The sequence below is a fragment of the Ylistrum balloti genome, unplaced genomic scaffold (assembly GCF_031769215.1).
Source record: "Ylistrum balloti isolate Yb309-2 unplaced genomic scaffold, AGI_CSIRO_Ybal_v1 Utg370312, whole genome shotgun sequence".
Classification (NCBI taxonomy): Eukaryota; Metazoa; Mollusca; class Bivalvia; order Pectinida; family Pectinidae; genus Ylistrum; species Ylistrum balloti.
Window position 1 is genome coordinate 1,909,684 of NW_026782231.1, and position 13,016 is coordinate 1,922,699.

Here is a 13,016-nt window from a genome sequence, read left to right on the forward strand (position 1 = left end):
GACAATGTAATGTTTAGTTGTTAGCAGATGTGACAATGTAATGTTTAGTTGTTAGCAGATGTGACAATGTAATGTTTAGTTGTTAACAGATGTGACAATGTAATGTTTAGTTGTTAACAGATGTGACAATGTAATGTTTACTTGTTAACAGATGTGACAATGTAATGTTTAGTTGTTAACAGATGTGACAATGTAATGTTTACTTGTTAACAGATATGACAATGTAATGTTTAGTTGTTACCAGGTGTGACAATGTAATGTTTACGTGTAAACATATATGACAATGTAATGTTACTTGTATACAGATATGACAGTGTAATGTTTACTTGTTAACAGATATGACAATGTAATGTTTACTTGTTAACAGATATGACAATGTAATGTTACTTGTATACAGATATGACAATGTAATGTTACTTGTATACAGATGTGACAATGTAATGTTTACTTGTTAACAGATATGACAACATTGTAATGTTTACGTGTTAACAGATATGACAACATTGTAATGTTTACGTGTTAACAGATATGACAACATTGTAATGTTTACGTGTTAACAGATATGACAACATTGTAATGTTTACGTGTTAACAGATATGACAACATTGTAATGTTTACGTGTTAACAGATATGACAACATTGTAATGTTTACGTGTTAACAGATATGACAACATTGTAATGTTTACGTGTCAATATAAACTCAATGTCTATAATTTTGTTTTACATCAGTAACTTAATACTAACTTTTCTGTTTACAACAGTTTCAGCTTTTCCCAATTTGTTTACTAATATTACTTTACATGCGCAGTACTCTGTTTTTTCCGGAGGGCGTACATTAAATTAATTGAATATATATGTACTGATACGTGTGGGAATGTACAAGGTTTTGTATTGTGATGTAGTGTCTTTCTCTAGTATAAAATTTACATTGTCCTATTTTTACATTAATGTTTAGAACAACATGGTGCAACGATTAGTGCATAATAAATTGATGTTTGTATTTATTCTCAAAATATATGTTTACTAATTAAACAGAGAAATTTGATTGCTTGCATTATTTTATGATATGGTTTACAAATACATATACCAAATATTCCTCGAATTTTCAAGAAATAAAAGTAAGACCACGCTGTGCCGTTTGCTTATTTTTCTTCATACATTTTCAAGAATAAATTTCAACCTTTCAAAAACGTCAGTCCTCCGATGGAATACAAATCTTACACTGGGCCTTTTGTACTGAATATGGGACCTGTGACTACATCACTACAGATGTGATGATGTGAGTATAACCATCATTGAATATAGATATATATTTGACGTGAGAATAATAGAGAACAAATTAGACACTTGATTTCACATACAAAAAGGATATAAATATGATGTTTTATGACGCTACCTAAAATACTTCTCAAATATTTGAAGCAGAAGTTGTAAATCGCAATACAAGTGAATATAAGCTATTCAAACCAAGAAACAATGTATTTATAAATATATTTAACATTTTCTTATCAGCCCATGTCTTCTATGTTGCTTATCATCTCTAATTAAAATCTAAAAAACGTAATTGTAAAAAAAAACTCCCATGCGATAAAACAGATATTCTATCATGTCTTTAAACAATGAAAAGAATTGTTGAAGTGAATGCATAAGTGCCCGAGATTAGTGAACTTTTATAAAATGAAGAAAAATATTCAAGATTATGTCCGTATTTCAATAAATGAACATAATATAAGAGGCGTTCAATTCTGTGTATCCTCATCCTGTTAAAACACATTACTAAACCTGGCATGCCTTTCTGTGTTCTATATATAGAGGTGTGCTGCTGACATGTAACCAAAACATGAAGTGAAATAACCACTTTTTGAAATATGAAGCAAAATACAAACACTAGGTAGAAATGTTTTTACAATTTTCTTCAAATGTGTTCTAATTTGGGTAGCGTCTCGTTAATATGTAATTAGATTTTGATAATGTGTTGACATAGCGGGAATGAAGCGACTAAGTGTTGCCGCATCTGGTATACGGAATGATGTCTAGACTGAAGAGAGAGAACGGAATGACGATAGTGTACACGTTTAAATGGACAAGCTTTTCAGAATAACGTGGAGTAATAACATCCATCCGGCCATCCCCTAAATATCCGTGATATATAGACTGGTCACTGTCTCTAGAATATTTGATCAGTCTGATAGTTCTGATATCTTAGATAGATAGTATTCTAGGTTTCACAGGAAAGGGAGATAATCCCGGAGACAAATGCAGTGGGCTACTCTGGAATCATGTATTTTCGTTGGGTTCAATTTTCGGTGCTTAAAGCTGTTTCGGGGATATTTGATTTCTGCCTAAATGTAGCTAAATAATCTACTTATGCCTTTCTTACCAATTCGCGGATTAAGAGTACCCTCCAAACCAATGAAATGAAATTTCTCACGAAAACGAAAATCAAAGATTTAGCAGTATTTGTTTGACTTGTTGGTTGGTACCTGACATCATATGTACTTCACGTTATGTTATGGCGTTATATCCCCCACTTTAAATATAGCGATAGACTGCACCTGTGGAGCAGTATCATCAGGATCGAGTGCCAGGCACCATAGAAACATTAACATCAGAGTTTAAATAGTATCGGGACTATCTATGGCTCAGTTAAAAACAGTTCAGGCTTTGGCCTGTAAACAGATAGCTCTACCGTTACAGATACAGGGAGTTAGACCATCATGATCGTGTGACGTGCTGGCTTCCTACCGTAGTTTGATAAACAGTCACCAATGTCCAATGGGAGGACACCAACATGGCTCATTAGTAAGTCAATACACCGACCAATCAGCTTTGGACCGATCATGTTTACATGTAAAATGGACTTACCACGTACACACTAGATTCTATAAAGTATTCCATATGTCATTAACTCATCACTAGATTTGTTTTTGTTGACAAAGTATGACTGAGTGCCATATTCATTGAAACAATTAGGATACACAGATATACAGATTACAGAATCGATACCAGTAAGATTTTATCACCAAGGAAGGACCAGGATAGAAGAATATCATCAGTCAACCACCGCCATCGAGGTTAACTGGAGCGGTACACACCCCCGGCGTGGTTTACTGGAGTGATACACACCGCCAGTGAGGTTTACTGGAGTGATACACACCGCCAGTGAGGTTTACTGGAGCGGTACACACCCCAGCGTGGTTTACTGGAGTGATACACACCGCCAGTGAGGTTTACTGGAGTGATACACACCGCCAGTGAGGTTTACTGGAGCGGTAAACACCCCAGCGTGGTTTACTGGAGTGATACACACCGCCAGTGAGGTTTACTGGAGCGGTACACACCCCAGCGTGGTTTACTGGAGTGATACACACCGCCAGTGAGGTTTACTGGAGCGGTACACACCCCAGCGTGGTTTACTGGAGTGATACACACCCCCAGTGAGGTTTACTGGAGTGATACACACCGCCAGTGAGGTTTACTGGAGTGATACACATCCCCAGTGAGGTTTACTGGAGTGATACACACCCCCAGTGAGGTTTACTGGAGCGGTACACACCCCAGTGAGGTTTACTGGAGTGATACACACCGCCAGTGAGGTTTACTGGAGTGATACACACCGCCAGTGAGGTTTACTGGAGTGATACACACCACCAGCGTGGTTTACTGAAGTGATACACACCCCAGGGATGTTTACTGGAGTGGTACACACCCCCAGGGAGGTTTACTGGAGTGATACACACCGTCAGCGTGGTTTACTGGAATGATACACACCACCAAAGAGGTTTACTGGAGTGATACACACCGCCAGTGAGGTTTACTGGAGTGATACACACCACCAGCGTGGTTTACTGAAGTGATACACACCCCAGGGATGTTTACTGGAGTGGTACACACCCCAGAGGTTTACACACCGCCAGTGAGGTTTACTGGAGTGATACACACCGTCAGCGTGGTTTACTGGAATGATACACACCACCAATGAGGTTTACTGGAGTGATACACACCGCCAGTGAGGTTTACTGGAGTGATACACACCGCCAAATGTTGATTGACTGCCATACCAGCTGTTATAGTACAATTGCATATAAAAACACAAATATGGGAAACTTCTGATGTGAGAATATTGACGGGAGCATTATCACCCACAGGAAACCAATAGCATATCCGGAAATTGACCTGAAGCTGAGGGTTTGGATTGCTTTAATACCAGTGGATGACGGATATAAAGTTTACCATTAATTTTTTGAGTTTACAGAGCTTTGGTAGAAAGATTGGAGGACAAGTAGCACCTGTGATCCCATTTACACGTGAGTATCAGACACGTCAGTCACAAACATTAAACAAATCATTTAGCATCATAACGCTCTCTTTTTATTGTATCTCTGACAGTTATCTGTCTGACGACCAAGTTTTTAGTCTAATGTCGCAGTTACGAGGGAATTTTTCATTTATATAGTGTCGATAAGTCTGCTTCAGATCTATCAACAGAAGAATGATAGACTTTTCTAATGTACATAATTACGTATTATGGTAGAATCAACAATGAGTCTTTTGTCTTTTAATTGTGTTTATACTTGTTCAGTCATACTTATTAAACGGCCATGTATTTGGTTGCTAGTGTCGCCAATATTTTGCGTAGAAGCGTATTTATAAAAATCATTTTAATGACCGTCTTTGTTTCAATTCAAGAAAGAGTAGATTTTCACCGAGATAAGTAAGTCAACTAAGAGTTTGTTTACCACAATGATATTTTGTCAGCAGCGTCGTAGTTGTCTTGTGGTAAATGATAATAATTATACGTTATCTCTGGCAAAATAAAAAAGAAACCTTCTGTTTTCTGATTTAGGTATCTGGCTTCTGAGTAAAGAGTAAATTTAGTGTACAATTTCCCTTTTGATGTTGCTTGTCGACAAACTTAATACATGTCGAACTGTAAGCGCTGTTTGTAGTGTTCCCCTATTGATTAAATCACCGGTGTGATTAAGTTACTGAACTTTCTATCTGTCGGTTACATTATATATCCAGTCTGTATTGAAAATAGAACATCATCTACGTACAACGTCATTCTATTCTGACAACGTTATTCGAAAGTCTAATCAGTTTTCTCTTGAAAATTGGTTATTGTCATTTGGTTGTAAGGGAATTTGTGCATGTTTTTTATGTGTTGAATGCTAATTAGGCTGTGATGTCTTTCACACATCCGTTTTAAATACATATTGATTTCTGAGGAGTTCATTACCAGGAGCTTAAACACAATTACGAGTTTTTGTCTCAAATTCTATTTCAAATTTGGAAGTCATTGATTTCGCTGGTAGATACAAATTCACAGATTAACGTCCACGAACTGTTCCTATAAGTATAAGCATTCTTTAGTTATCTTCGAAATCAAGTGTACATGACATAGATTTAAAACCATGGAAATAGAGCCCGCGAAAATATATGATTCATCAGTAAACAACCTTTATATGAACGTCACTAGTGTGTTGAAACTCATTTCGAGTGTTTTCCTTTTACACATATATACTGTTTCATCGGGATATATTTACGCTGTGCATGTTTTTTTTGTTTTTTTTTTTGGAAATTCCCAAAATGTACCCATTTCAATTTTTGTTTATTTCATTTTTTTTTTGCGATTTCTTCGTCTCAGAAATTTGAAAGGCCTCTCTTGTAGTATTGGAATACCTCATGATGGGCATAACTTACTCGTACATGTATATACCAGTGTAGGTTCTAACTTCAACTGGAGATCTAACAGAGCAGTCACACTAAGATACGATATTTATTTATCTTAGAAGAATTCATGACTAGAAAATGATCAGGTGTATGTAGGTACGCCAGCTCTATTAACATTTTGAAAGGTCGTTAAATTTCCAGAATGAGATACTCGCGAAAAATTCCCGACCTCGGTATTAGAGAGCAAATTCACCGAAAAAGATGTCACATGACCGTGGATGTTACTGACCCTGTCGTTATATCCCGTAAAATAAAGCCCACAAATATGAAATAGAATGAAAATTACATTAAATTCATCCTATTAGTGGTATAGATACCGAAATGTCACCCGATGAGGAAATGTTTATCTAACTTTTCATCAGCTTTACACAATTGTGTAAAATTTTCGACCTTAAGCAGCTTTAACATCGATGTAATGACAGTGTACTGTTTACTTACTATTGTAAGACGTGTTTATTTATCTTTATGGTTTCCTTACGGAGATTTTAATCATTTTCGTGGGGATTTTATTTACGTTCACTTTATGAGTACAAATTAATCAACAAATTTGGATGACAACTATTAATATCAGTTATAGATTTTTCCAAAACTTCAAGCGTCCACAAACGAAAAGGAAAAATCCCACGAGAATGCAGACCCACAAAAAGGAAAAATCCCACGAGAATGCAGACCCACAAAAATATCTGATTGCACAGAACGTTTAATTGATACTTCATTTCCTCCATTTTTAGTTTTCACTGTCAGTTACAGTTTTGTGTAAGGAATGTCAGTTTACTGTGATGTGAACTTAAAAGTAATTATGTGATTTTACAAAGAAATATCACAATACCAGTTACAACACCAGTGAGTGAAGTAGAAAAATGTAGATTTGAATCACTGTAATGGTTATGAAACATATCCATACAGTTCCGTTACAAACAACGAAGAAACGTTGTTTTTCAAGTTACACTCATTTCATCGATACACGCGTCTAATGATCATTTTGTTTATGCCAATTTTATAGACCTGTGGCCTCAATATTTCTAATTTACGAGACTGTTTGGACTACTACCAAATACCTCAGAGATATCTCGCAGCAGTGTACATACGACTGTACACACGATATTAATGGTATCCTGGTATCTTTACCTCCGATGTAACAGCACGGGTAACCTGCAGGCCACGTTTTAATTCATTCGAATGGTGGCACGGTTCAAAATATACACATGTATTTAACATTGTTATAAAATGATCAGTTATAAGACTTTTCTTTCGGTCACTATGGTTTTCCTCAGTGAGATTCACTTGTGTGTCCTGTGTACAATCTTCGGTAGATCTTACTACCTTTGCCAATATTTGAAGTAATGTTCAATATCAACATTTTATCACTAAATAAATATCAGTTGCTTTAAACAAATTCAAAAACAAGTTTATGTTTGAATTTGTTTTGACACCATCGCGCATGATGTTTTTTGTTATATCCATTTACACGATTTCATTATAATGATTGTGTTTGTGTTTACCACTAACTGAAGCGTGTAAAGGTGCTTGCCACTAACTGAAGCGTGTAAAGGTCTTTACCACTAACTGAATCGTGTAAAGGTGTTTACCACTGACTGAAGCGTGCAAAGGTGTTTACCACTAACTGAAGCGTGTAAATGTGTTTACCACTAACTGAATCGTGTAAAGGTGTTTACCACTAACTGAAGCGTGTAAAGGTGTTTACCACTAACTGAAGCGTGTAAAGGTGTTTACCACTAACTGAAGCGTGTAAAGGTGTTTACCACTAACTGAAACGTGTAAAGGTGTTTACCACTAACTGGAGCGTGTAAATGTGTTTACCACTAACTGAAGCGTGTAAAGGTGTTTACTACTAACTGAAGCGTGTAAATGTGTTTACCACTAACTGAATCGTGTAAAGGTGTTTACCACTAACTGAATCGTGTAAAGGTGTTTACTAATGACTTATGCGTGTAAATGTGTTTACCACTAACTGAATCGTGTAAAGGTGTTTACTAATGACTTATGCGTGTAAATGTGTTTACCACTAACTGAATCGTGTAAAGGTGTTTACTAATGACTTATGCGTGTAAAGGTGTTTACCACTAACTGAATCGTGTAAAGGTGTTTACTAATGACTTATGCGTGTAAATGTGTTTACCACTAACTGAAGCGTATAAAGGTGTTTACCACTAACTGAAGCGTGTAAAGGTGTTTACTAGTTGCTGTATTTGTGACTACGTTTATTAACATTTTCTACATTGAGTCAGGAACTGCGGGCTTTTATCATCAGCACTGGCTAACTAATTAGTCATTTTCCGGTTTCATCAACAATTTTGTCAATAGCAATACATGTTTATTACACCACCGTATGTTGTAAACATGCCAAAATAGCAACGAAACCATTGAAATGCCGGAAATGTCTCTGAGACTGTGAGGAAATGATTGGAAATGAAGAACACGAACACATTAAGTTACATACCAAGTCCAGGGAGGCATGTTGGATTTGATGATAACGGTCCGTATATATACAAGGTAGCGAAAATACATAGCATGTGTGGTTGTTGATTTAGATATTGCTTAGATTGAGAATTTCTTCAACTGGCCTCCATTTATCGAAACTATCCAGTTATCTTATCGGGAACTGAGCTATTTATGGCAAAATATGATCCTAAGTTTTATCAGTACGTAAATATAAATCGAATTTACCGAGAAAGTTATCACTGTGTTGGAACATCCAAACCATTGCTGAATATTGTATAACTAAACGTTACCTCGACACCTTTTGTGTTTTTAATGAATCACACTGGCCAAACTTTGTTTTGATAATACTTCTAAAACACAAGCTTCCATTGACTGCCATATCGAATACATATCGCATATGAGACAATCTCAACGAAACGGCACGACGTCGAATTCATGGGAGCTTTTCTGCTAGCACATCCTGAACGTTCCAAAGAACACGATATACATATTGTTTATCTTCATGCACGTGTAGTAAAACGCACGAATAACAACCATTGATAACATTGCGTTTTGTAATATATCTACTACATGGCACATTTAATGTAGACTTACTTTAATTATTTAAAAAAATATATATATGATATTTTATTTCGCCGATTTTAATCGACATACACTGTTTTACTTAAAGTGGTTTTATTATAGGAAGACAAAGAAAATTATAATAATATTAATGATAAAACCACAATATATTACGATGGCTACCATATTTCTTTCCCGGACTTTGAAGTTTAACATATAGTATCTCATTAAATATTTACATTAATTCTCCCCGTGAATCAATTGCAAAACTGAAATGCTTTCAGGTTCGGAGAATAGTAGTGTGGTTCATAACATACACAAACAATGTCATGTACTTTCCTTTGTTCTAAAATTATCTTTTATCTGAAAATCACGAAATTTATCGAAGTATGAGTCTAGTGCACATCGGCTGTGACTTATCTTTAGATTATTTTGCATTTTCCGCAGAAAGTTTCAACATTAAGGACCTAAGCATCACTGACGATTCCATTAAGGACGAACTAGCTGTATGATGCAGATATCATTTGGCTCGACTGTAGCTAACTATAGGTTTGTGTTTAAAGATACTTTCTACTAGGGTGTCTTGTACAATTTACAAATGTAAATGTATATTTTAATCACTTCTCGTGCCTTCCATTCTAGTTGTTATCTATTTCAGTTCACACTGTCATATTTGCAACGTCTTCGATTCAACGTACCATTTTAAGAGCTCTTTTGGTTCATGCTAGTATTTTTTGTTCTAGCTGTTATTTGTGATAGCGTCTTTGGTTGAAGGTGTTGTAATAGATTTTTAAATTCAGGTCGGTATTTTGATAGCTCCGTAGAAGGAAGGATTCTATAGACACAGCGATGACATTTGGTATACATGTTTTCTATCATACAGTAGAAATTATTAATCTAACAGTATTGGCACTAAGTTAGATAGTTGATTGTAACCATAGCAACAACAAAATTAACAGTATACTCCAGCTTCGTAAACTTCCACTCGAAAATGTAAACAACAAAATCAGATTGAAATAACAATGGATTTGAGGTTTCCGTGTCTTGTTTACGAATCTTTGTAACGATGCTGTTTTGATTCAAGTGAACTGACGTACACTGACATTTTGTCTGTATAAATTGTTACAAAGCAAACACATTAACAGAAAAGCACCTCAACAAACGTTTTAACACCACGGTCTCGGTACAAACTTTAAATGCTGCTGATGGTGGTATGGGAGATAAAAACGAATTGTTGTGTCTATTGTCTTTTAATTTATCTTAGGATCGGAGCGAATTCAAGTCTTCTTGGCTCTGCGATCTGTCTACACGAAAAAATCTAAAACTGCTTTACGATTCTATTACCACACAAAACAATACAGAATTGATTGTTACACCACAAACCGATGCTGAATGTCTGCATCATAACCAAATGGGTTTGCTATTATCCTTATTCGTTGTTTCCATTAAAACGGCAGTTATCAGTGTAATAAAATAATCAAAATGACGGTGTGTAAACAAACACTTATTTCCAACTTCAAATCGATTCAACAAAGTTTGTGATCGACTGCACCACCATGCACCGTTTTGTCAAATCAACATGATATCAAAAACGAAATAGACACGTACACATGGAACAAAAGTTTCATATAGCACAAGGAAATCTTTAAAATGGCATAATGACGACGGTCTTTTGTCTGTTTATAATTTAAACCTCTGAAAACCATGCGCTATGCAGGTGTTCCGGAAGAGAAAGCAGTTTCTGCTTCATTAACTACACCCGCCATGTACATATTGGTCAATCCAAGTTAGTAATGTCACGTTCTCAAATGAAAGCAAGGTATACAACATTGGAACCAACAGGCAAACTAACGAGCATCAAACACTTGTAATGATCCATTGTCATCTTATCGACATAGTCAGTACTTATCTAATCATATCAAGCATTGATGTATTTAAAAAGAGAGGGATTTGTAAGATTTTTGTTACTTGATTTTATAATCACGCTTTGAAACTGGACGTTAGATAGAACAAAAATAATGTAAGTCGGTTGAATGAGATCGGCTCTGTTTGCTCCACAACTATCCTGTCTTTTGCGTATTAATGGCCACACTCATTATGATATAGTAATGTTTCTTCTCCCTAAATAATTGAGAACAATAAAATTGTCCTGAGTGTGTTAATATCGACAGTCGTACTATTTCCCCTGTTGTGTTTATTGTGCTACAACAGTGAAATACTGCTAAAGTATACCAGTGACCTGCAATCAAATTAATGTTCAAACCCCACGTGTATAATCACAGTCGTATGAATATTTACATGAAATATAAATAAAAACTTTAACCACTAAAGGTATAACGTTATCACACATCAATATACTATGTGGTTTATGTTGTTTGAACATGCTTCCAGCCTTACGTTCGTTAGCATGGTAACTGGAAAGATCGCCGATTAAACAAAAATCAAATGTCTTTAATTCTGCAATAATTGGAAGGCATTTGTTTTGTCATATGGTAAATGTTTTGATTTTCTACATTTTTCATGCTTTTCATCAATGCTGTACTTCTCTGTCCCTCTTCAGATTTTACAGGGAACATTTTTGGTGTTCCGGAGACAAACAGAATGAGAGTGAGGACCTCACTGCAGGGTTGAAGATTAAAGCTGCACTATGTGTAGACTGGCTTGTCTAGCTGTTCAACACATCTTTATCTGAGTCTTTTACTTTATTCTAAGTCCTACACACTATCAGTTCAGGGTTACATTCTTATCGTGATACCGTTGTTTTTTAATCCAAACAAACTTCATCAATCTTGGAGAGAAGATCCGTTTATCAATACTAGCATGCCCCATCATAAACTGAAGGAACGTCTCCATTGTCTGGTCACTGGTGTCTGCCGATATATATGTATATGATTTTTCGTAAAACAGTAGTTCAAAGGTCAAAAATATACTGAGGATGAAGTCCTAAGAATTTTGAAATTCCATTTGGCGAAAATTTTGTTGAAGTTGGTAAACTCGTGGTTCAATAGGTTTGTCTTTCATACCAAGTCAAATTCATCAAATATGTGAACCAAAAAGGCAACAATTTTACTTTACATAATCATAATGATTAGTTGGATTTTGCTGTATCTAGTTCTGAATTTGTATGAAAAAGTACTAATAACTTGTGTGACTTTTGTACAACTTTTAAGCAATAAAATCTACACGATCAATAATGTCTATCGGATTTACTTTCTTGAGTGAGCAATCTAGAACACTACAGAAGCTTAACATCAGCCACGTACAAGGAAAACTGTCCTCTAAGTTATATGATAATTAATATAATGATATGATAATTGATAAAATGATAATATGATAATTAATTATGGTTAATCATTTTTCAATCCATTTCTAAATACTCACAGTCCTGCTTCACAAATCTACAGCGGAACAGTTCAATTCCCAAGAGATTTGTTTAATATTACGATTTTCGTAAATGATGTTGACAGTTTACAAATAAAGCAACAATACGAGGTTTCGAGAGATGATTAATATCAGTGGAAATTGTTGCGGTCGACACTCTAGCCTCATTGTGTAATATTCAATTTGCTTGTGCGACATTAAGGAAAATGTGATCGGCATTCACTAGTATGCTATAGCGGGTGTTGTTATAAACTAGAGTCTTAATATTCCTTGGATTGTCTGAGATTTACAAGGCGGATGTTTTCTATTCAGGAAAGGACAATAACACTTTCTCAAAAGATTGCCTTCATTTCAAGGGCCTCCGTGTATTATTCCTTTTTTTTGTTCATATTTTGCCGTAGCTATATCGATTCTGTGTTTGAATCATAATTTTCATGTCATGTTAGTTTACTCTTAATTAATTTCTTTAAGAAATATTTGTATTAAAGCACAATAACGTTATTTCGAAATGTGTATGTATCTTATATATTTAGTTAATGGATTATCGAATGAACAGGGCACAGAATTAATGTACTCGACATTTATGTCACCAAGGAGTTTGGAAATAAGGCAACATTACCCATACATCAACAACTTGAAAATCTGATTAGTTTCTGTCTCATCCCGCCTTGTCAGGCGTGTGCAAATGGGACATTGTCATGCTACGTGTAATAGACTTCTGGTCTTCACAGTCATGATATTCTTGTGGTTCATACGACACCATATATAGAGGTGAGAGGAACCACGGGCCTATCAATGCTATCGGATGTATTACATACTTCTGCAGATTTTGGTCATTATCTATAGATATATAATCTGTATTTCAACAAGGATACCAC